Source organism: Phyllobates terribilis, unplaced genomic scaffold, assembly GCF_046119375.1.
Source record: "Phyllobates terribilis strain yellow unplaced genomic scaffold, ASM4611937v1 Scaffold_10__3_contigs__length_209671492, whole genome shotgun sequence".
Classification (NCBI taxonomy): Eukaryota; Metazoa; Chordata; class Amphibia; order Anura; family Dendrobatidae; genus Phyllobates; species Phyllobates terribilis.
Genome location: NW_027362770.1, coordinates 153,219,130 through 153,245,857, shown reverse-complemented (window position 1 = coordinate 153,245,857; position 26,728 = coordinate 153,219,130). Strand labels below are relative to the sequence as shown.

Genomic DNA, 26,728 nt, shown 5'->3' with positions numbered 1-26,728 from the left:
TGTGAGAAGGAAATAGTGAAGAACACATGGATTCAAGGTCTTATGTTATATGGAAAACTTTCATTTCTCGGAACCTCGTTATCCTTCTGATTCTGAGGGACCGAGATAAATACCGAGCATTATTTTTTAGTTTATTATCATTCGAGTTTAGCAAAAAGATTTGCTTATCAGGGGCAGATCAGAGGGGTTTCACAAGGTGACTGTAATCTCTGTAATTCATAACATTACATTCCTTAAGACCAATTGATGGGACAATTTTGGCCCATAAAGACCAACTGGTGGTCCATGTACTATGCTTGACTCTGTAGCAGTATAAGAAGATCCATGTAGAAGCCAGCACTTATCGTATATAAAAAATATGCTTTATCTGTTCAGATTATAAAACACTGGTGGCAGAGAAAAGCAACGCAAATTACAATTATGCTTGACTTTGCTGTGAGACATTGACTTCCTCTATAATGGGGCACTGTGACCGGCTCTATAATGGGGCACTGTGACCGGCTCTATAATGGGGCACTGGGACTGCCTCTATAATGGGGCACTGTGACCGGCTCTATAATGGGGCACTGTGACCGGCTCTATAATAGGACAATGTGGCTCTATAATGGGGTACTGTGACCGGCTCTATAATAGGACAATGTGGCTCTATAATGGGGCACTGTGACTGGCTCTATAATGGGGCACTGTGACTGGCTCTATAATGGGGCACTGAGACTGGCTCTATAATGGGGCACTGGGACTGCCTCTATAATGGGGCACTGGGACTGCCTCTATAATGGGGCACTGTGACCGGCTCTATAATAGGACAATGTGGCTCTATAATGGGGCACTGTGACTGGCTCTATAATGGGGCACTGTGACTGGCTCTATAATGGGGCACTGTGACTGGCTCTATAATGGGGCACTGTGACTGGCTCTATAATGGGGCACTGGGACAGCCTCTATAATGGGGCACTGAGACTGGCTCTATAATGGGACACTGGGACAGCCTCTATAATGGGGCACTGTGACTGGCTCTATAATGGGGCACTGAGACTGGCTCTATAATGGGGCACTGGGACTGCCTCTATAATGGGGCACTGGGACTGCCTCTATAATGGGGCACTGTGACCGGCTCTATAATAGGACAATGTGGCTCTATAATGGGGCACTGTGACTGGCTCTATAATGGGGCACTGTGACTGGCTCTATAATGGGGCACTGTGACTGGCTCTATAATGGGGCACTGGGACAGCCTCTATAATGGGGCACTGAGACTGGCTCTATAATGGGACACTGGGACAGCCTCTATAATGGGGCACTGTGACTGGCTCTATAATGGGGCACTGTGACTGGCTCTATAATGGGACACTGGGACAGCCTCTATAATGGGGCACTGGGACTTGCTCTATAATGGGGCACTGGGACTGCCTCTATAATGGGGCACTGGGACCGGCTCTATAATAGGACAATGTGGCTCTATAATGGGGCACTGTGACTGGCTCTATAATGGGGCACTGGGACAGCCTCTATAATGGGGCACTGTGACTGGCTCTATAATGGGGCACTGGGACTTGCTCTATAATGGGGCACTGGGACTTGCTCTATAATGGGGCACTGGGACTGGCTCTATAATGGGGCACTGGGACTGCCTCTATAATGGGGCACTGTGACCGGCTCTATAATAGGACAATGTGGCTCTATAATGGGGCACTGGGACTGGCTCTATAATGGGGCACTGTGACTGGCTCTATAATGGGGCACTGTGACCGGCTCTATAATAGGACAATGTGGCTCTATAATGGGGCACAATTTCCTCTGAGAAGAGTTGCGGCAGAGCGTAATCTAAAAATTATTTATTAAAACAATGCATTTCGAGGAAGGCTGGATACAGAAGAAACGTGCTATGGCCTAAATAAATATTTTTTACTTTTATGGTGAATTTTTCACTTTCCATCTTTAGCATTATGGGAGCTCTAATCACCTGGCTCTATTACCCCTGCCTCTGTAATGGAGCATTGCAACTCCCTAGATTATAGAGCACTGTAACTGGCTCTATTATGGGGCACTGCAATTAGCTCTACTTTTACAGTATTGTACCTGACAATATTATGGAAATATTATGGCTTCCTCTGTTCTTAGTGATATGGCAATATGCTAGGCACTATGTAAGGCACTATATAAGGCACTATGCAAGGCACTATGTAAGGTACTATGAAAGGCACTATGTAAGGCACTATGCAAGGTACTATGCAAGGCACTATATAAGGTACTATGCAAGGCACTATGTAAGGTATTATGCAAGGCTCTATGCAAGGCTCTATGTAAGGTACTATGCAAGGTACTATGCAAGGTACTATGCAAGGCACTATGTAAGGCACTATGCTAGGCACTATGCTAGGCACTATGCTAGGCACTATGTAAGGTACTATGAAAGGCACTATATAAGGCACTATGTAAGGCATTATGTAAGGTACTATGAAAGGCACTATATAAGGCACTATGCAAGGCACTATGTAAGGCACTATATAAGGTACTATGCAAGGCACTATGTAAGGTACTATGCAAGGCACTATGTAAGGTACTATGCAAGGAACTATATAAGGCACTATGCAAGGCACTCTGTAAGGCACTATGCAAGGCACTATATAAGACACTATGCAAGGCACTATGTAAGGCACTATGCAAGACACTATGTAAGGCACTATATAAGGCACTAGGCAAGGCACTATGTAAGGGACTTTGCAAGGCACTGTTATGGGGCCACTTTTACAGACACTGGTATTGCAAAACTGTAGCAGGAACCGCTGTGAAGAACTATGGCCACCTTGGTTGACTATGTTATGGGACCATGGAGATTACTCTGTTATGGCAGCACTGCTGTTGTTTCTGTGGGACTCTGCGGTTATTTTTCTTTTAAAGCAGAATAATGGGTCATGTTATTGATGGACGGTGGCTTGCTCTGTTATGGTTGTAATAGTGGTGAAGGACGTAGCCTTCCCTTGGCACTGAAGTGGTTAAAGGAAGTGTTCCCGTAGTTAGACCTCTCTGAACTATTGGTAGGCCAAGCTAAGGGGTTAGCTGTAGTGGTTCAGTCAGTAGAGTAGAGGGGGGACTTAGTGCCCTGATCAAGCCTTGAGTGTTATAGAGCTTTTTCCTGGCATAATTCCTCGTGGGCTGCAGTACCTACAATCGGCCACAAGATGACACTGTCCTGGGTGCAGATGTCAGGTTGAGTCTGCTAGCAGTGTTAAAGACAGTGATGGGTTAATGCTGTGTGATGACAGCTCACAGAGGGTGGGCACATTAGAAAATCCCTGCTTAGTTTCCAGAAAGCAGGAAGTGATGTCCTTTAAGAGATAGGACAGTGAATTGTATGGGCAGCCTGACTATATGTGGCTCCTAGGGTAGACAGGAGCCCCATACCCTCAGACAGAGGGATCAATAGTGCAGAAGTCTCCCTACGCAAGAGTCCTGTTAGCCAGCCGGAGAAACTCATCAGAGGTAGTGAGGACCCGGGGCACTTCTAGTCTGCAGGAAGCAGAAGAAGATAAATAGGACTCTAGGCTAAGACGTGGGGGAGATATCAGATCCGGAACACTGCTGGTATTGCAGTAGAGTCTCTTGGGCTAGAGATAGTCACAGAGATGCTTCACTCAAAGCGGGAACCAGGGCTGAAGATGTTGCCAGCGCCTGTGAGAGAGATAATAACCTGTCGGGCCTTATCTATCTATATAATCGTCTTATCCCGTCTGTCTGTCTGTCTGTCCATCCAGGAAATCCCGCGTCGCTCATTGGTCCGGCAGCGGCCAATCAGTGCCCCGGGATTTCTGAAAAAAGATGGCGGCCGTTAGCGGCTCATCTGCGGGACGGAGCTCAGCAGCGATGCAGCCTGGAGATGAGCGCCGCGAGGCGCTCATCTCCCGGCCGGTAGCAGCGGAAGAACCGCCGGCGTCGCTGACCTCCATGCGGAAGAGAGGACCGGGGAGCGCCGCGGCGGGTCGGGATACTTCTGCTGCGAGCGCCCGCTCATGTCCCGGGTTCTCGCAGCGGAAGTACCCGCACAGGCAGCGCCGCTCCCCGGTGCTCACCAAGACGATTCGATGATTGGTCGCGGTCTTCGGACCCGACCAATCACTGATCTTAGCGCAAAAGTTAAACACCGCTGTGCTGATTGGTCGCGGACGCTGCCCGCGACCAATCACCGATTTTGGCGCCACATTTAAATATCGGCCGCGACCAATCAGCACAGCGGTGTTTAAATGTAGAGCCAAGATTGGTGATTGGTCGAGGCCGATATTTAAATTTGGCGCCCAAATCGGTGATTGGTCGCGGGCAGCGCCAGCGACCAATCAGCGATTTTTAATACAAATGTCCGGACCTTTGTAACACCATGCAGATACTGTGGGGACATCAGCGGCTAGGGTGTGAAGGGAGGACCGGGCAGCGGCGCTGTGGGTCGGGATACTTCTGCTGCGAGCAGTCGCTCATGTCCCGGCTTCTCACTGCGGAAGTAGCGGTACAGGCAGCGGCGCTCCCCGGTCCTCACTAATACGATTCCGCTCCCCGCTCCTTCGCACGCGACCAATCAGTGATCTTGGCGCTAAAGTTAAACACCGCTCTGCTGATTGGTCGTGGCCGCTGCCCGCGACCAATCACTGATTTGGACGCCACATTTAAACACTGCTGTGCTAATTGGTCGCGGACGCCAGCCGCGACCAATCAGCGAGATTGGCGCCAAATTTAAACAACGCTCTACTGATTGGTCGCGGTGGCCGGCCGCGACCAATGAACGAGATGGGCGGCAAATTTAAACGCCGCTCTGCTCATTGGTCGCGGCCGCCAGCGACCGCTACCAATCAGCGATTTTGGCCCCAAATTTAAACAACGCTCTGCTGATTGGTCGATTTTATCGCCAAATTTAAACAAGCTCTCCGGTCCTCACTAACACAGTTCGCTGATTGGTCGCGGCCGCCACCCGTGACCAATCACCGATATTGCCGCCAAATTTAAACACCGTTTTGCTGATTGTGCAAGGTCGGCCGCATACATATTCTAGAATACCCGATGCATTAGAATCGGGCCACCATCTAGTCTACTATATAATTGTCTTATCCCATCTGTCTGTCTGTCTGTCTGTCCTGGAAATCCCGCATCGCTCTTTGGTCCGGCAGCGGCCAATCAGCGCCGCGGGATTTCTGAAAAAAGATGGCGGCCGTTAGCAGCTCATATGGCGGACGGAGCTCAGCAGCGATTCAGCCGGGAGATCAGCGGCTTGGCCCGCTGATCTCCCGACAACAATTGTGAACGGAGGACCGGGGAGCGGCGCCGCCGGCCGGGATGCTTCTGCTGCGAGCAGCCGCTCATCTCCCGGCTTCTCGCAGCAGAAGGAGCCGCACAGGCAGTGCCGCTCCCCGGTCCTCGCTAATACGGAGCCGCACAAGCAGCGCCGCTCCCGGGCCCACACTAATATGACGCTGATTGGTCGCGGTGGCCGGCCGCGACCAATCAGCGACATAGGCGGCAAATTTAAACGCCGCTCTGCTGATTGGTCGCGGTGGCCGGCCGACCACGACCAATCAGCGAGATGGGCGGAAAATTTAAATGCCGCTCTGCTGATTGGTCGCAGCCATCCACCGCGACCAATGAGCGAGATAGCCGGCAAATTTAAACGCCGCTCTGCTGATTGGTCGCGGTGGCCGGCCGACCGCGACCAATCAGCGATATGGGCGGCAAATTTAAACGCTGCTCTGCTGATTGGTCGCAGCCATCCACCGCGACCAATGAGCGAGATGGCCGGCAAATTTAAACTCCGCTCTGCTGATTAATCGCAGCCGGCCACCGTGACCAATCAGCGATAACGGCGTCAAATTTAAATGCCGCTCTGCTCATTGGTCGCGGTGGCCGACCGTGACCAATCAGCGAGATTGGCGCAAAATTGAAACACCGCTGTGCTGATTGGTCGCGGCCGGCCACCGTGACCAATCAGCGAGATTGGCGCCAAATGTAAACACCGCTCTGCTCATTGGTCCCGGCCGCCGGCCGGCCGAGACCAATCAGCGAGATTGCCGCCAAATTTAAACAAGCTCTCCGGTCCTCACTAACACAGTTCGCTGATTGGTCGCGGCCGCCACTCGTGACCAATCACTGATATTGCCGCCAAATTTAAACACCGTTTTGCTGATTAGTCGCGGTTGCCGGCCGCGACCAATCAGCGATTTTGGCGCCAAATTTAAACAACGTTCTGCTGATTGTGCCCGGTCGGCCGCATACATATTCTAGAATACCCGATGCGTTAGAATCGGGCCACCATCTAGTCCATTATATCTGCCTGTAAATACTGTACATATTCCTCTTCCCCAAGTAAAGTCCAAGTTCTGGTTAAGAACCTTGTGTCCTCTGAATTTATTGCTGCCTTGGTTCCAGAAGAGAAATGCCTGGAGACAGCCGCGATCGGATGGTTTGAAGTAAGTGGAGAGCACCACATACACAGCCACACATCAGAGGGAGGACATATATTGTCTGTAGGGTGCCAGAGCGAGCGGGGGCTACAACTCGCCCACGACTACCTCGCTGAGGCACCTTACATGGTTGCTCTCTTTTTTTCGCTCTGTTTTGAAGGTACCTAGTCTGACTCTGTTGTCGCGCACTTCGACTAGCTCTGCTTTTGAAGCACTGTGGCTGGCTATGGTTTTGGGTAGGATGAGGCAGGCTTTATTTTGGGGCACCGTGGCTGGCTCAGTTTTTAAGGCACTGTTGCTCGCTTGGTTTTTGGGACACTTTGGCTGGCTCTGGTTTTGAAAGGGACATTACAGGCTCGGTTTTAGGGCACTATGGCCAGTACTTTTTTGATGCACTGTGGCTTGCTCTCTTTTTGGGGATCTGCGGATTTCTTGGTTTTTGCCACGTCATGGCACGCTTAGTTTATGGGACAGGCTCTGGTTTTGGGGGGGGGTGGACATTGCGTACTCGGTCTTAGGGCACTGTGGCTGGCTCAGTTTTTTTATGCACTGTGGCTGGATCTCTTTTTGGGGCTCTGCAGCTTGCTTTGTTTTTGGGATACTGCGGCTGGCTGTGGTGTTGGGGGGGACATTACGGGCTCGGTTTTAGGGCACTGTGTCTGGCTCTGTTTTTCGTACACTGTGTCTAGCTCTGTTTCTTAGGGCTTTGTGTCTGGCTCTGTTTTTTAGGGCACTGTGTCTGGCTCTGTTTTTTAGGGCTCTGTGTCTGGCTCTGTTTTTTAGGGCTCTGTGTCTGGCTCTGTTTTTTAGGGCTCTGTGTCTGGCTCTGTTTTTTAGGGCTCTGTGTCTGGCTCTGTTTTTTAGGGCTCTGTGTCTGGCTCTGTTTTTTAGGGCTCTGTGTCTGGCTCTGTTTTTTAGGGCTCTGTGTCTGGCTCTGTTTTTTAGGGCTCTGTGTCTGGCTTTGTGTTTTAGGGCACTGTGTATGGCTCTATTTTTTAGGGCTCTGTGTCTGGCTCTGTTTTTTAGGGCACTGTGTCTGGCTCTGTTTTTTAGGGCACTGTGTCTGGCTCTGTTTTTTAGGGCTCTGTGTCTGGCTCTGTTTTTCAGGGCACTGTGTCTGGCTCTGTTTTTTAGGGCACTGTGTCTGGCTCTGTTTTTCAGGGCACTGTGTCTGGCTCTGTTTTTTAGGGCACTGTGTCTGGCTCTGTTTTTTAGGGCACTGTGTCTGGCTCTGTTTTTTAGGGCTCTGTGTCTGGCTCTGTTTTTAGGGCTCTGTGTCTGGCTCTGTTTTTTAGGGCACTGTGTCTGGCTCTGTTTTTTAGGGCACTGTGTCTGGCTCTGTTTTTTAGGGCACTGTGTCTGGCTCTGTTTTTTAGGGCACTGTGTCTGGCTCTGTTTTTTAGGGCTCTGTGTCTGGCTCTGTTTTTTAGGGCACTGTGTCTGGCTCTGTTTTTTAGGGCACTGTGTCTGGCTCTGTTTTTTAGGGCACTGTGTCTGGCTCTGTTTTTTAGGGCACTGTGTCTGGCTCTGTTTTTTAGGGCACTGTGTCTGGCTCTGTTTTTTAGGGCACTGTGTCTGGCTCTGTTTTTTAGGGCTCTGTGTCTGGCTCTGTTTTTCAGGGCACTGTGTCTGGCTCTGTTTTTTTAGGGCACTGTGTCTGGCTCTGTTTTTCAGGGCACTGTGTCTGGCTCTGTTTTTCAGGGCACTGTGTCTGGCTCTGTTTTTCAGGGCACTGTGTCTGGCTCTGTTTTTCAGGGCACTGTGTCTGGCTCTGTTTTTTAGGGCACTGTGTCTGGCTCTGTTTTTTAGGGCTCTGTGTCTGGCTCTGTTTTTTAGGGCTCTGTGTCTGGCTCTGTTTTTTAGGGCTCTGTGTCTGGCTCTGTTTTTTAGGGCTCTGTGTCTGGCTCTGTTTTTTAGGGCACTGTGTCTGGCTCTGTTTTTTAGGGCTCTGTGTCTGGCTCTGTTTTTTAGGGCTCTGTGTCTGGCTCTGTTTTTTAGGGCTCTGTGTCTGGCTCTGTTTTTTAGGGCACTGTGTCTGGCTCTGTCTTTTAGGGCACTGTGTCTGGCTCTGTTTTTAGGGCACTGTGTCTGGCTCTGTTTTTTAGGGCACTGTGTCTGGCTCTGTTTTTTAGGGCACTGTGTCTGGCTCTGTTTTTTAGGGCACTGTGTCTGGCTCTGTTTTTTAGAGCACTGTGTCTGGCTCTGTTTTTTAGGGCACTGTGTCTGGCTCTGTTTTTTAGGGCACTGTGTCTGGCTCTGTTTTTTAGGGCACTGTGTCTGGCTCTGTTTTTTAGGGCACTGCGGCAGGCTCTGTTTTTGGAATACTGTTTTAGACTCACAGTTCTTAGCTCTGTTCTGGGACTTTGCCAATTTTCCAAACATAATCCTTAAAGCGGTCCCAAACCAAACCTTCTTGTAAACCTTCCTTCTACTCTAAATCTATCATTCTCAGCCAGGTTTCTTAAGTCTGTAGGTCCCTCCCTGGGGCGTGCGGTTGTCTTCGCTCACTACTTTCACAATGTCTTTTCTAATCCTCCCACAACTTTCTTGCACTAGAGACAAAACTCTCAGAGGTTCTGTGACTGCAGGTGAAGAAGAGGAATCCCTCTGACGCTGACACATATGGACATATGAAGGATTCTCTGGTCTTCTTCTCACTTTCCAAGAAGGGATGAACATCTGGAGACTTTGAGCTTCCTGCACTTCTGTTGTGAAAGTAAGTAAGAGAACGTTGGCAAATTGTGTAAATTTACTGAGTGCGTCTTCTCCTCTGGTGCCAGCTGATGGGTCGAATCTTGACAGTCGGTGCCAGCCAACAGCTGGTTATGGTGGAAACAGATGTCCCAAATATTTCACCTGCCCAAGTGCGAAGAGCCAATCCCGAATGGTATAAACATATAGATATCTTGTATTTGTCTTGTATTTACTGATGGCTGGACTGACGTTAGACAATGACCAAGAGCCCATGGGACCATTACATGTAGGGTTGGTAAGAGGCCGGTGGTCTCTGGACTGCTTTTAACCACTTGAATAATTTTTCTAATTTTTATCGTGTGACTTGGTCCAAAGTGTGAATAATGAGATTTACAAGACTAGACCCCCGACAATAATGTACTAATATATTCTGATATTAGCACCATATAATTAAAGAGGGACAAGAGAGTCTCCATTAAGGCGCTACTTATCTCTTGCTGCAGGAATAATCTGTCAGAGATCTTCTGCAGGAAGTTCAATATTTTGTGCCAACTGCTGATTGACATGTAGTACTCACTTTCTCTTTGATAAGAGATTTTTTAGTAGCTGCAGTGTATATACGACAGTATGTGTCCCACCTGCTGTAGAACCTCATATATACACATCTCAGCTGCTGCAGAACCTCATAATACACCTCAGCTGCTGCAGGACCTCATAACACACCTCAGCTGCTGCAGAACCTCATAATACACCTCAGCTGCTGCAGAACCTCATAATACATCTCAGCTGCTGCCGAACCTCATAATACACCTCAGCTGCTGCAGAATCTCATAATACACCTCAGCTGCTGCAGAACCTCACAATACACCTCAGCTGCTGCAGAACATCATAATACACCTCAGCTACTGCAGAACCTCATAATACACCTCAGCTGCTGCAGAAACTCATAATACACCTCAGCTGCTGCAGAACCTCATAATACACCTCAGCTGCTGCAGAATCTCATAATACACCTCAGCTGCTGCAGAACCTCACAATACACCTCAGCTGCTGCAGAACATCATAATACACCTCAGCTGCTGCAGAATCTCATAATACACCTCAGCTGCTGCAGAATCTCATAATACACCTCAGCTGCTGCAGAACCTCATAATACACCTCAGCTGCTGCAGAATCTCATAATACACCTCAGCTGCTGCAGAACCTCACAATACACCTCAGCTGCTGCAGAACATCATAATACACCTCAGCTGCTGCAGAATCTCATAATACACCTCAGCTGCTGCAGAATCTCATAATACACCTCAGCTGCTGCAGAACATCATAATACACCTCAGCTGCTGCAGAATCTCATAATACACCTCAGCTACTGCAGAACCTCATAATACACCTCAGCTGCTGCAGAACCTTATAATACACCTCAGCTGCTGCAGAACCTCATAATACACCTCAGCTGCTGCAGGACCTCATAACACACCTCAGCTGCTGCAGAACATCATAATACACCTCAGCTGCTGCAGAACCTCATAATACATCTCAGCTGCTGCCGAACCTCATAATACACCTCAGCTGCTGCAGAATCTCATAATACACCTCAGCTGCTGCAGAACCTCACAATACACCTCAGCTGCTGCAGAATCTCATAATACACCTCAGCTACTGCAGAACCTCATAATACACCTCAGCTGCTGCAGAAACTCATAATACACCTCAGCTGCTGCTGCAGAACCTCATAATACACCTCAGCTGCTGCAGAACCTCATAATACACCTCAGCTGCTGCAGAACCTTATAATACACCTCAGCTGCTGCAGAACCTCATAATACACCTCAGCTGCTGCAGAGCCTCATAACACACCTCAGCTACTGCAGAACCTCATAATATATACCTCAGCTGCTGCCGAGCCTCATATTACACCTCAGCTGCTGCAGAACATCATAATACACCTCAGCTGCTGCAGAATCTCACAATACACCTTAGCTGCTGCAGAACCTCATAATACACCTCAGCTACTGCAGAATCTCATAATACATCTTAGCTACTGTAGAACCTCATAATATACCTCAGCTGCTGCAGAACCTCATAATACACCTCAGCTACTGCAGAGCCTCATAACACACCTCAGCTACTGCAGAACCTCATAATATATACCTCAGCTGCTGCCGAGCCTCATAATACACCTCAGCTGCTGCAAAACATCATAATACACCTTAGCTGCTGCAGAATCTCATAATACACCTCAGCTACTGCAGAACCTCATAATACATCTTAGCTACTGTAGAACCTCATAATATACCTCAGCTGCTGCAGAATCTCATAATACACCTCAGCTGCTGCAGAACCTCATAATACACCTCAGCTGCTGCAGAACATCATAATACACCTCAGCTGCTGCAGAACATCATAATACACCTCAGCTGCTGCAGAGCCTCATAACACACCTCAGCTGCTGCAGAACATCATAATACATACCTCAGCTGCTGCAGAACATCATAATACACCTCAGCTGCTGCAGAACCTCATAATACACCTATCATGGTATTATAATGTACAGTGAGCACTATCCCGTATTTAATATGATACATGTAGAATATCCTGAATATTACATACACGATACATTGTAATACATTAAAGGGAATGTTCAAGTTACTTGCATGGGAACAAATTAGACTTGGGCAGTTTTCCTAGAAAAAACAATACTTTAGGGGGGTCCTGGTGTTTGTACCAGTTAGTACTAGGGGAAATGTAAAAGGGTGGTCCTCTTTGGCTGTGATCTCGGCACCTTCTCCTGATAATCTCGCCTTTAGCGTGTATATTACATGCACTCACAGGTACGCTGTGTTAGAAACCTGCTTTACAGCTTGCAGAACCACTTCCTTTAAAGGGGCAGCGCTCTAAAAAAAAAAAAGAAGCAGATTATGGTCAATGAGTCATTATAGGATCTCAGCAATTTAAAGGGAACGCATGCAGATCCTTCAAAACGACTTACAACAATTTCTGCTGGACTGGTGACTGTACAAGTGGATTTACTGCAATCCCGATATATAGTGCTGGGCTATATTACATGTATCTGTAGTGTAATATTATGAAAAATTAAAAAAAAACAACAACATTTTTGCAAGTTAGTCTCAATAAAAATTTGCCTCATTTAGCCTCTGTGTTCTATTGCTGACTGCAGAATGAGTATACAGAGAATCTGTCAGTGAGCTGGTTCTGATGAATTGTTTGTAACTCTTTTACCTGTTGTTTTCTCATCTCTAATTTAGAGAGCGTTACAAACTTTCCTGCTGGTATGAGCTCACTGACAGAGCGTTAAATGCCAAACGAAATATTTCACGAATCCTAATTACAAAAATTATTTTAGCCCAAAAATACATGGATTTAAGTTAAAAAAAAATGTAAAAAAATCCCCCGAAGGTGTATTCCTTTCAGCATCATTTTACTTTTTTTGCTTATAGGTCCAAAATTTTGAGTTTGAAGATCCAATTTACTAAAATAAAGCTCCGGATACCTTGTATAGACAAAGTTAAATAATAAAGTTATGACTGTCTACAGCAGGGGTGGGGAACTATTTTTCTGCCAAGGACTATTTGGATATTTTATAATATCATTCGGGGACCGTACAAAATTATCAACTTAAAAATGATCCTGGTATATTTGGTCAAACATTTAACTACCTCCCCCTATTGTGATGCATGGAGCTGCTTATCTTTGGTGCGGCTGTGATGTTAGGTGATATTGATGAAGTCCCTACTCGCAACTGCTTTTCCAGGTTTGCGTCGGCCTGGAGCGCAGTCGACTTTTTACGATAAAGAACTCGTAGCTGTAAGTTGTTCTGCACACAGATGTATATTACACTGCAGGTCTCCTTAATGCAGGAAACTTATCACAGCTCACGTAACATTTATAGAACCCAAGCAGTGGGAAATCTGCAGTACATCATGTAGGAGACACAAGAGACTTCTGTATATATATCAAATAGGATACACTGTGACTGCTGTATGTACATCACATAGGAGACACTGAGACTGCTGTACATACATCACATAGGAAACACAGAGACTGCTATATATACATCACATAGGATACATTGAGATTGCTGTAAATACATCACATAGGAGACTCTGAGACCATATACACCACATAGGAGACACCGAGACTGCTGTATACATCACATAGGATAGACTGCTGTATACATTACATAGGAAATGCCGAGACGGCTGTATACGTCACATAGGAAACACGAGACTGCTGTAAATACATCACATAGGAGGCACCGAGACTGCTGTATACATCACATAGGATAGATTGCTGTACACATTACATAGGAAAAGCCGAGACTGCTGTATACATCACATGGGAGACACCGAGACTGCTGTATATACATCACATAGGAAAAACCAAGACTACTGTAGATACATCAAGTAGGAGACACTCGGACTAATGTACGTACATCACATAGGAGACACTGAGACTGTTGTACATACATCACATAGGAGACACTGAATTGGTGTGCAGACATCACATAGGAGACACTGCGGTTGCTGTATAAACATTGTATATGAGACTGTGACTGCTGCCTTCATCATAGGGAGGGGAGCGCAAAACGCTAACTGTACCCTCAAAGGACGCTCGGACACTGGCACTGGCTTATACATTATAAAACATATGCCGTGTGCTCCCTCTATTGGCTGTTGCAGGCAGCAAAAACTTTAACCTTATAAATACAGAGGAGAGCTGCATCAGAAAACTGAATTTTTTTCAGCTGAGATCAATAAAACAATTCTTTATTTGAGGCTGTAATTTCTTGGTATTTACCATTAGAGACAAGGCACAATGAAGGAAAATTCATCACAATGACCAATGGCATTGTGGAATGTAATTTCTATAATACCGGAGTATAAAAGAATATGAAAAGACTAAAAGTACTGAAAGTATATTGTATGCAAATTAGAGCTGTGCATAAATCATATATGGCAGCCACATTTACTAAATGTACAAATGACCACTTTTGACTTGCATTCAATGTAGTAAAATATTATTAAAGTGTACATGTTCTTCAAATCAAATCTGCAGAAAATCATGGATTTATCCCCCTACACCTGCAAGTTAAAACTGTTTTGGTGTACATAGCAGTCTAATTTGTCCAGAAGCATTCCCAATTGTCATGTTTTGTATTTTTCCATATCTTTTTTGTGTGTAATTGGGCAGTTTCCCTTTATTAGCATTCTGCCAGCACTGTTGGTCCTTCTTTTCCCAGCATTCATTGTCTAATGGCTTGCATGTCCTAGTTGATAGCCTGTATCTCGGTTTGCAACAGGAGAGCAGGAGCAAAGAGAAAACTCATTCTCACTTCCCGTGGAGAGATAAAAACCGGCTGCCACTTCCTGTAGAGATATAAAGACCCACCCCTGCTTCCTGTAGATATAAAGACCCACCCCTGCTTCCTGTAGATATAAAGACCCACCCCTGCTTCCTGTAGATATAAAGACCCACCCTGCTTCCTGTAGAGACAAAGACCTGCCCTTACTTCCTGTTGAGATAAAGACTCGCCCCAGAGACAAAGACCTGCCCTTACTTCCTGTAGAGATAAAGACTCACCCCTGCTTCCTGTAGAGAAACAAAGACCCATCCTTACTTTCTGCAGATAAAGACTTGCCCTCACTTCCTATAGAGTCAATGACCTTCCCTACTTTCTGTAGAGAGAAAAGGGCTTTCTGCAAAGAGAAAAGATCTGACTTTTCTTACTGTGAGGAGACAATGATTTGCCTCCTATAAAGATATAGAGACCCACCCCCACTTCCTGTAGAAAGACAAAAACCTGCTTCTGTTTCTGTAAAGATACAAAGACCCACCCCACTTCCTGTAAAGAGAAAAAGACCCACCTCCACTTCCTGTAAAGAAAAAACGACCCACCTCCATTTCCTGTAAAGAAAAAAAAGACCCACCTCCACTTCCTGTAAAGAGAAATTGACCCTCCCCAAATTCCTGTAAAGACACAAAGACCCTTCCCCACTCCCTGTAAAGAGAAAAGACCTGCCCCCACTTTCTGTAGAGAGAAAAAGACATAGTCCCATTTCCCAAGTCCCTAATCCATGTAGAGAGACAAAGACCCACCTCCATTTTCTCTAAATAGGCAACTACCTGCCCCTACTTCCTGTAGAGAGACAAAGACTTCCTGCAAAGAGAAAAGACCTGACTTTTCTTACTGTGGGGAGACAATGATTTGCCTCCTATAAAGATACAGAGACCCACTCAAACTTTCTGTAAAAATCCAAAAACCTGTCTGTTTCTGCAAAGATGCAAAGACATTCCCTCACTTCCTGTAAAGATACAGATACCTGCCCACACTTCCTGTAAAAAGACAAAAACTCATGTTTGTTTCCTGTAAAGATACAAAGACCCACCCCAACTTCCTACAAAGAGAAAAAGACCCACCTCGATTTCCTGTAAAGAAAAATAGACCCACCTCCACTTCCTGTAAAGAGAAATTGACCCGACCCCACTTCCTGTAGAGACAAAGACCTAGTCTCATTTCTCTAGTCCTTAGTCCCTGTAAAGAGGCAAAGACCTGCCCCCACTTCCCGTAGAAAGACAAATACCCTCCACCACTTCCTGTAGAGAGTCAAAAACTCAACCTCACTTCCTGTAGAGAGGCAAAGACCCACCCCACTTTCTGTAAAGAGACATGACCCGCAACCCACTTCCTGTAGAGACTCAAAGACCTGCCCTCACTTCCTGTAATCCGTCTCTGCTTCTCTGGTGCTAGAGACTGATTACACTTGACAGCAGGCAATGGACAGCAAACTACATAGAACGGAGACACCCAGTAGTGGGCTAGCATAGAGTGACCTTTTGAAGTAAGACAGAATAATCTGAAGATCGTCTATTACATTATCTATCAAATGAGAGTTGGCTAAAAGTGCAAGGATCAGAAAATGTGCACAAATATAATGAATTGTGGAATGTTTAAGTCAAGGGTGGAAACCATTGCCCAGAGGAAATGTACCCAACTACATGACAATCCTATTACATTTCTGGGCTGCTCTCTTATCAAGACCTGGAAACCTGCGATTCTGCAGGGTTTTCAATGATCTAAGGTTTAGTAGAACCATGTGAGGTCTTGAGGTCAAAATGTGTCTTTTCTGAACCCGACCAACAGCGCCAAAGGAAAGCAAACCGTTGCGTATTTATTCAGCCTATGGAATGTATTTTTTTTTGCTGGCCTTGGCTGAAAAATCTCCTGGAAATGTTCCTTAATGTGCCACCCCGTGCCCATAAAAAGGTGACATAGTAAACCAATGACTATAACTATGTCACTTGTGCTAATGAAGGGGGAAGCTGAGCTCAGCGACACGGAATCTGCTGTAACCAATTTACACAACTATGTTAATTACAGTTGTTGTGTGGCCGTCACGTGTAATTATGGCTATATGTTGTTAACTTAGTCACACTTAGTATTTCTAATAGGCCTTATATATATACACTGCTCAAAAAAATAAAGGGAACACTCAAATAACACATCCTAGATCTGAATGAATGAAATATTCTCATTGAATACTTTGTTCTGTACAAAGTTGAATGTGCTGACAACAAAATCACACAAAAATCATCAATGGAAATCAAATTTATTAACCAATGGAGGCCTGGATTTGGAGTCACCCCCAAAATTGAAGTGGAAAAACACACTACAGGCTGATCCAACTTTGATGTAATGTCCTTAAAACAAGTCAAAATGAGGCTCAGTATTGTGTGTGGCCTCCACGTGCCTGTATGACCTCCTTACAATGCCTGGGCATGCTCCTGATGAGGTTGCGGATGGTCTCCTGTGGGATCTCCTCCCAGACCTGGACTAAATCATCCGCCAACTCCTGGACAGTCTGTGGTGCAATGTGACGTTGGTGGATGGAGCGAGACATGGGGAACGGGCGGGCCAGTCCATAGCTTCAATGCCTTCATCTTGCAGAAACTGCTGACACGCTCCAGCCACATGAGGTCTGGCATTGTCCTGCATTAGGAGGAACTCAGGGCCAACCGCACCAGCATATGGTCTCACAAGGGGTCTGAAGATCTCATCTCGGTACCTAATGGCAGTCAGGCTACCTCTGGCGAGCACATGGAGGGCTGTGCAGCCCTCCAAAGAAATGCCACCCCACACCATTACTGACCCACTGCCAAACCGGTCATGCTGAAGGATGTGGCAGGCAGCAGATCGCTCTCCACGGTGTCTCCAGACTCTGTCACATGTGCTCAGTGTGAACCTGCTTTCATCTGTGAAGAGCACAGGGCGCCAGTGGCGACTTTGCCAATCCTGGTGTTCTGTGGCAAATGCCAAGCGTCCTGCATGGTGTTGGGCTGTGAGCACAACCCCCATCTGTGGACATCGAGCCCTCATACCACCGTCATGGAGTCGGTTTCTAACCGTTTGTGCAGACACATGCACATTTGTGGCCTGCTGGAGGTCATTTTGCAGGGCTCTGGCAGTGCTCCTCCTATTCCTCCTTGCACAAAGGAGGAGGTAGCGGACCTGCTGCTGGGTTGTTACCCTCCTATGGCCCCCTCCACATCTCCTGGTATCTGCTCCATGCTCTGGACACTGTGCTGACAGACACAACTACCCTTCTTGCCACAGCTCGCATTGATGTGCCATCCTGGATGAACAGCACTACCTGAACAACTTCTGTGGGTTGTACTGTAGACACTGCCTCATGCTACTGAACCTCTAGGGGTGAGAGCAATGGCAAAATGAAAAAGTGACCAAATTAACAGCCAAAAAGGATGAGAACAGAGAAATGGTCTGTGGTCACCACCTGCAGAACAGCTCCTTTATAGGGGGTATCTTGCTAATTGCCGATCATTTCTACCAGTTGTCTGTTCCATTTGCACAACAGCAGGAGAAACTGATTCACAATCAGTGTTGCTTCATAATTGGACAGGTAGATTTCACAGAAATGTGATTGACTTGGAGTTACATTGTGTTCTTTAAGTGTTCCCTTTATTTTTTTGAGCAGTGTGTATATACAGTACAGACCAAAAGTTTGGACACACCTTCTCATTTAAAGATTTTTCTGTATTTTCATGACTAGCACTTGTTGGCCCTTTTGCCTTCACTCTGCGGTCCAGCTCACCCCAAACCATCTCGGTTGGGTTCAGGTCTGGTGACTGTGGAGGCCAGGTTATCTGGCGTAGCACCCCATCATTGTCCTGTTGAAAAATAAATGATGGTCCAACTAAAGGCAATCCGGATGGAATAGCATGCCGCTGCAAGATGCTGTGGTAGCCATGCTGGTTCAGTATGCCTTCAATTTTGAATAAATCCCCAACAGTGTCACCAGCACCCCACACCATCACACCTCCTCCTCCATGCTTCACGGTGGGAACCAGGCATGTAGAGTCCATCCGTTCACCTTTTCTGCGTCGCACAAAGACACGGTGGTTGGAACCCAAGATCTCAAATTTGGACTCATCAGACCAAAGCACAGATTTCCACTGGTCTAATGTCCATTCCTTGTGTTCTTTAGCTCAAGCAAGTCTCTTCTGCTTGTTGCCTGTCCTTAGCAGTGGTTTCCTAGCAGCTATTTTACCATGAAGGCCTGCTGCACAAAGTCTCCTCTTAACTGTTGTTGTAGAGATGTGGCTGCTGCTAGAACTCTGTGTGGCATTGACCTGGTCTCTAATCTGAGCTGCTGTTAACCTGCGATTTCTGAGGCTGGTGACTCGGATAAACTTATCCTCAGAAGCAGAGGTGACTCTTGGTCTTCCTTTCCTGGGGCGGTCCTCATAAGAGCTAGTTTGCAAGAGTGTGCAAAGCAGTCATCAAAGCAAAAGGTGGCTACTTTGAAGAACCTAGAATATAAGCCATATTTTCAGTTGTTTCACACTTTTTTGTTAAGTATATAACAAATATTCCATATCTCTCTCTCTCTCTCTCTCTCTCTCTCTCTCTCTCTCTCTCTCTCTCTCTCTCTCTCTCTCTCTCTCTCTCTCTCTCTCTCTCTCTATATAATTTTTTTTTTTTTTTTTTTCTTTATTTATCTTCTATCTATATATAGAAAAAGAAAAAAGTAGATCAGCACCTCTAAGAAATAAGGGTGCGGAGCCTCCCTGTGCCAAACCATCCAGATAAAAAAGAAAACTGGAGGCAGCACAGCAGAAAAAGTGTACAAAAATTGATTATTTATTTATTGTGATGTGATTATTGTGATGACGTTCTGATTCCAAATTAAAAAAGGTACACATATTGGAACCAAAACATTTTTATCTATTTATCTATCTATCTGATTGGAGGATCAAGTTTCCTAGGGGGTCTAGAAAATAAAGTAAAAATTAATAAAATTAAGTTGTAAAAAGCCTGAATAAGCCCCATTTTCTAATTAAAAAATAACTAAATTAAAAAAAATAAAATAATCAAATTTCTATTAAAACATTAAATTATTTAGCCTTTACTGTCACGGCTCGGTAGCAGGATATCACAGAGCTAAGGGCTCCTTCCCTATCCCTCAAGCTAGGGGGCGCCCTAGTTTATCCCTGCTTCCCGGATTACTTCTGATGGTGAAGACACCAGGGTCACGTGCATTGCTGTGATCTTATATCTGCCCTGATCTGTCCTCTCTCTCACCCAGGGAAGTGGGGAGTAGTAGTGTATAAGCATACACAAACCAGACTAACAAAGGAAGACAGACTGGGTAAATGAAAATACCAATCATACAAATATGCACTCACACAGGGGAGTAAAGGAAGGAGAAACAAAATAGGACAGGATGAGGATGTGCATACAGACAAATCACCAAGCAACAGTTTTCTGAACAACTCTCCAAATGCCACCTCAAACAATCAACACCTCCAACTCCAGAACCAGGCAGTATGAAAGTAACACTGGCGATCCCTGAATGGCAGAGGCCAGTATATATAGGAGAGGGGAGTGGCCTTCACTGAACAGCTGAGAGCATCAAAGCAGGAAAGTTCCAGGAGCAGCAACTGAACAGATTAACCCTTGCACTGCTAGCAAGGAAAAACCCGCACTATTTTATATGAAGGAGAGTGCTTCTAACCAGAGCAGGAGTATGTGATATCAGACGCTGCAGTCTTCTGGCCCCTCTCTGTCGCGGTATCCCCATGACATTTACAGTGAAAAATGTAAAGAGAAATAAAATCGAATCACCAGAATTGTGTTTTTTTTTAGTTGTAGCAACTTTCTTTCAAAAAATGCAATAAAAAGTGATCGAAACAAATGTATGAACGCCAAAATGATATCAAAACATATAGATCAGGACACACAAAAAACGTCCTCCCAAAGCTCCATCGGCGGAAAAATAAAAAAAGTTACGGCTCTCAAACAACAAAACTTTTTTTCAAAGTTCTGAATATTTTTCACCAGCAAAATATAAAGAAAACATAACACAAGTTTGGTATTGTCATATTTGCTCCGACCTGGAGAATTATTTTTCCAGGTCATTTTTACCGCACAATAAATGCAGAAAAACAAAACACTATAAAACAATGGCAGAAATGTTGTTTTTTTCATCATTTCGGATAGCGCCACTACTTTACTGTAAACAGGTTGTGTTTGGTATTGCAGCTCTGTACTATTCACTTCAGTAGAGCTGAGCTGCAATACCAGACACAATCTGTAGAAAGGGTGGCGCTGTTTCTATCTTATGGCCCTGTAAGCACTTTTCGGTGACCTCAGATGGATCCATGATCCTGAATGTAGAACTGATTATATAACAGCCGGAGGCCCGTAATAAGGTGAAATAAGACGGGCGGAGGAACATTTACTTTCCAGTTATATAAAATAAGAGCAATGTTGGGTCAATATTGACCGCCCGTCATTTTCTGCTGTGTGCAGAGGTGGTTTTACGTTCTCAGGCTGCAGGATTAGGAGAAATACCTGAAGTGTTTGTGGAATTGTGGCAGCCATTTCCCAGCATTTAGCAAATAGATTTAATGAAAAAAGCCGCTGAACCCTCTGCCAATTACTGATGGTAATGATGGCGGAAAGCACAGAGGCGGCAACGAGGCATTCACCGAAGTGTGGAGGGAAGTCAGAGAGGATTTATCTGCAGAGGCTTCAGTTGCATGATTTCTGTGATGTTATTCCTTATATCTGTCTATTACACATGCACAAAAGGTTCTAGGTCAGAATAAAAAATAATCCAAAATCTATCTATCTATCTATCTATCTATCTATCTATCTATCTATCTATCTATCTATCTATCTATCCAGTGGTGTAACTAGAGACTGTTGGGCCCTGGTACAGAATTTGGACATGGGCCCTCACCAGCATGTTGGTCAGATGTACGGTCCCTTATAGTGTTCTAGATCCTATAAAGACATACATGTTTGCCCCCATATAAAGATGTCTCCCATCCTGGCTCCTTCTTGTAATAATCCCCACATTCTGGGCCCCTTCCAGTAATAATGCCTGGGCCCTGATTCCAACATAATTTCCCCCATCCTGGTACAATGTCCTCAATTCTGGTATAATGTCCCTGATTCTGGTATAATGTTCCCCATCCTGGTATATTGTCCCCCATCCTGGCATATTGTCCCCCATCCTGGCATGGCATATTGTCCCCCATGCTGGCATATTGTCCCCCATGCTGGTATATTGTCCCCCATCCTGGTATATTGTCCCCCATCCTGGTATATTGTCCCCCATCCTGGTATAATGTCCCCCATCCTGGTATCATGTTCCTAATTCTAGTAATGTCTCTGATTCTGGTATAATGTTCCACATCCTGGTATAATGTTTCTCAATTCTGATATAATGTCCCCCATCCTGGTTTAATGTCCCTGATTCTGGTATAATGTTCCCTATCCTGGTATATTGTCTCCCATCCTGGTGTAATGTCCCCCATCCTGGCATATTGTCTCCCATCCTGGTATGATGTCCCCCATCCTGGTATAATGTCCATGATTTATGTATAATGTGCCCCATCTTGGCATAATGTCCCCCATCCTGGTATGATGTCCATGATTTATGTATAATGTCCCCCATCCTGGTATAATGTCCCCCATCCTGGTATAATGTCCCTGATTCTGGTATAATGTCCCTGATTCTGGTATAATGTCCCTGATTTATGTATAATGTCCCCCATCCTGGCATAATGTCTCCCATCCTGGTATAATGTCCCCCATCCTGGTATAATGTCCCCGATTCTGGTATAATGTCCCCCATGCAGGCATAATGTCCCCCATCCTGGCATAATGTTCCCCATCCTGGCATAATGTCCCCCATCCTGGCATAATGTACCCTATCCTGGTCACCTTCCTTTCTTCTCCAGCACACCTCCCATGACGTGCGGCGTCCTCTTCTGTAGCTGGCAGCTGACTTCGGTGTGCCGACACAAGCAGCGCATGACGTCACTGCCATGTGGTTCACATTACTGGTGAGCCGATGTCAACTGCCGGCCCCGATTGACTGTCCGCGCGTATTTTTAAGTGCAGGGAACCGGCGGGTCTCGGCATCGCAATACATTTCGTATGAGGACGCACTTCCAGGTGACAATGGCATCAGCGGGTCCCTCTCCAGCATGGGCCTGGTTGTGGTCACAGAGGGATCGTTACATCCCTCCATCTATCTGTCTGTCTGTCTCATATCTATCGTCTGAAGGAAAGTTCTTGCTGGATGAGGTCACATCTAACTTGGTCGATGTAATCAATATTTCCTCGACCTTCTTTACGTGTGTCCTAACGTGGATCTGACAACACAACACATTGTTCTGTATTCATCAACGAAGGCGTCGAGTCCAGTTTCCTGTTTTATTCTGCAACTGAACCAACCTGATGGTAAACGTATAGTATTTCCCTGGATTAAAGATCACAGCCATCTATTTTGAGACTTTCTGAAATCCGACCGGTGAGAAAAGTGTCATTCGAGGCCGTCGTCCCGGCTCTTTGTGTCCTCAGTTTGCTTTACTATTGTTTTATGCAGACGAACGAAAGCGACGGAAGAGACTTTTACTCTCGTATTCAATAATGTTTTAACATCCTAAGTGACGAGGGGAAAAAAAAATCTCGCATATCTTGTTCCTCTAACACCCGGAGGCTGACAAGATGGAAGAATGTCCGTTTGCTTACAGAGTTTTAACAAAAGATCAGTTCTTTGGTTTCATCTGTCACAAGGCGAGAGAATTATAGTGTAAACCATCCTACAAGGCTTATATAATACACAGCCAGAGGGGGTTCACAAAACCTACACCAGGGGGTTAAAAATCTGACAAGTCTACACATTAAAGTCAGCTGAACCCGATGATTTTAGGTGGACCAGATGAGTCTAATGTATATGGTGGTACACTGACTCATGTCCCTAAGGGCGGACACCAAAGGAAAGATAAATCGGGCATATGGATTTTAACCTGTCTGATCCTTATGTTCTCGGGGAAGATAAGCTGCCAGCGGACAAGTCTGACATCAGCTTAGATCTCTCAAGTAGCCATTTTCAGCAGAACTGGCCAACCATATCATGTGTATCGAGTCCTCCCCACTCTTTTTGACAGATAATCAGGATCAGGCATAGGGATTTTAATATGTTTGATCCTTATGTTCTCATGGAAGATAAACTGCTACCACAGAGGTCTGACATCAACTCTGACGTCTCAACCTGCGGTTTTCATTGTGACCATCCAACCATATGATGTTGATATGTATGGAGGCCTCCCAGCTCTCCCTTAACTGATTATGTCAGGAGAGAGAAGGATTGGACATATGGATTTTAACATGTCTGATTAAAGAAAATAGGCCGCCACCAGTGGTGTTTGGAATCGGCTTAGACACATTAGACAAAAGTTAGCTGTACACACTGTGATAGATTGACAAACTCGGTTTCTTAAAGAGGCAGACACAGGAACTGCTTCTATTTAAAGTGTGGCTGATTTATTGCAGTCCTTATAAATCACGTCACCAGAAAACGTAAATACAGCCTTGTCCGGCAGAAGGTAAAACATAAAATGACACGTCCATACAATAGTGCCGGTCAGCCCACCTGGCTTGGAGTCCAGCTTCTATGTCCTTTAACAAAGGAATGGACACCAGGAGACCTGCAATCATCATACATCCAGCATGTGTGCCACAAACAGCTCAGAGCTTTCACCTCCAGCCCACCCCACACCAAATGCTCTGCAAGGCTGTGTTTTTCTATCCTCCCAGTTACTCCCTTTCTACAGGTGCTTTATTCATCCTAGAACCAAGATGTCTGATTAACCTACTCGTGTACTGGAAACTTTTTCCTATAACAATTACTGCTGCTATCAATCCTAGTGCTATTTATCTCCCCTCTGATACTTTGTCAGTGAGAATGTACAACCATATGATGTGTATGGAGACTTCTCGATTCTTCTCCCAACAGATGATGTCAGGAGAGAGAAGGATTGGGCATATGGATTTTAACAGGTCTGATCCTCTTGATCTCAAAGAAAATAGGCCGCCACCTGTGGTGTTTGGCATCAGCTTAGACACGTTAGATAAAAGTTAGTTTTATACACCTTTTTCTCCATAGGATGTGTATCTACAACGAACCATATGATGTGTATGGAGACCTCCCGACTATTCTCCCAACAGATGATGTCAGAGAAGAGAGGAATCGAGCAAGTGGAATTTCAACAACCGATCCTTTCATTTTCAGGAGAGATAAGCCACTGCCAGAAGAGTCTGGCAGTGGTTTTCGTCTCTCCTGCCATTGAAAACACATGAACACTTGGTCGAGTCGAGAGCTCATATGTATGGGGAAGTTAGGAGGGATAGCTGACCCCAAATGTAGACCCAGTCAACAGTTTTCTCATATGTATGGCCAGGTTTATTCCCCTTTCACCCATCAATTTATACGTATGCTGAAAGAAATTGTTTTTGGCCAAGCTGTAGGTCCTATTCGCACTACCAATTGAAGCTCTAGCAGTTCCGGCAAATTTGTTAGGAAGAATCTGTTGGTATCAGATGGACTTGCCAGATGACACGTGGAACAGTGAGGGCCAGTACAGTTGGATATCCAGGATGGTAAATGAATGAGCAAAGCAGGAAGCACTAGATTCAGCAGAGCCAAATGTACGGATTACACTGTAACAGCAGAATAGAACACATGATAACACCAGGATTGCTGAGATGAGTAGTTATCAGGAACTTGCCACAGCTTGATACAGCCGAGTTGTAATTGTGAACAACACCTAGAGAAGCCACACTGAGCTTTGTAGGATAAAAGATAAAAGATAGATAGAATTCAGGAATAGCTGAAGAGATAATTACATACCTGGCTGGACCTAAACCAAGTGGTAGTGAAGACACAGCATTTGTTCTTGATTAGGCAAGACGTGTTTCTTCGTTGGGTCAAGAAGAGACATAGGCCAGGCCATTGTTATATGAGGTTGTACAGTATAGACCAAAAGTTTGGACACACCTTCTCATTTATAGATTTTTCTGTATTTTCATGACTATGAAAATTGTACATTCACACTGAAGGCATCAAAACTATGAATTAACACATGTGGAATTATATACTTAACAAAAAAGTGTGAAACAACTGAAAATATGTCTTATATTCTAGGTTCTTCAAAGTAGCCACCTTTTGCTTTGATGACTGCTTTGCACACTCTTGGCATTCTCTTGAGCAACAGGCTCCAGTAATAACAGTACAGTCTCCTTTGCAGCACAGCAGTACACAGTCTATTATCCGGTAGCACAGTACAGCACAGGTTTAATGCATATACAACCACAGGCTTTTCCATCACAAGGACTCAACAGTACACAGCATTCTATATCTATCCTGCATGGCGATGGGGGGGGGAGGGTGGGATGAGGGAGATGATCTCTATGACAGGCTTTATGCCAGTCCTTATCTTCCTGGCCAATAATACTGCACACTGTTAGCTCAGGGAGTCTAACTGACCTTTGTTTAGCTTCCCTCCTAACCTGAATTCTGTTCCCTTGACTTCTGTGAGATACAGATCATAAGCCATCTTTCTCTTCGGCTCCAGCCAGACAGTAAACAACTTCCCCACAATCCCCCTGGGGCTCTGCTAAAACACTCCCCTTCTCCTGTAACTGTGTTAACCCCTCTAGTTGCTGGATGCTTCTGGAGCACAACACTTCTTGTCTCCTGTGCTTGTGTTACTTCTAATAGTTGCTGAATGCTTTTAAAGCACCAGCACTACTTCTGCATGTCACATTAGCATCCGCCTGAGCTGGCCTTATAAGGATTTGGCTGATGACATTAGTGGGGTCTGTCAGGCTAGGACAGTAATCTGCTTTGGACTAACAGGAGCCGGCCATAGGAGACGGAAGCAAAGTCCGGCACTAGAGCCGGCACAGATGAGTAGCAAAACCTAAAGAAATGCAGAAACAGAGGCCAACTCAGCCTTCTATGATATTAACTTATCACATACCTTCAAAATCAGAAGATAAATTGTAGAACACATTTTTTTTGTGTTCCCTATTTTAACTTTCAGGAAGATCCCTTTATCTTAGAACAAATCACAGGTTGTCCCACTGCTGGAATCCTCAATGATTATCTGTATTCTGTTGTGGAACCCTTCAGCAAGTGTTCAGATTTGCTATTGCACCACAACAGGGGAAATTAACCATTACACAGTGCCTGTTGAAA

General features: G+C 45.5%; 1 protein-coding gene across 2 annotated transcripts in view; it reads left to right on the top strand.

The window, feature by feature from the left end:
- Positions 1 to 26,728, top strand: part of CRACR2A (calcium release activated channel regulator 2A) — a 157,751-nt gene that overhangs the window by 6,791 nt on the left and 124,232 nt on the right. Inside the window, exon 1 of one of the 2 annotated variants that reach the window (XM_073649946.1) lies at positions 8,916 to 9,156. The exons of the other annotated variant lie outside the window; for it this stretch is intronic. The gene's annotated coding sequence lies outside the window, so the exon portion shown is untranslated. Of the gene's footprint in view, positions 1 to 8,915; positions 9,157 to 26,728 lie in introns of those variants that run through there. 2 annotated transcript variants of the gene reach the window in all.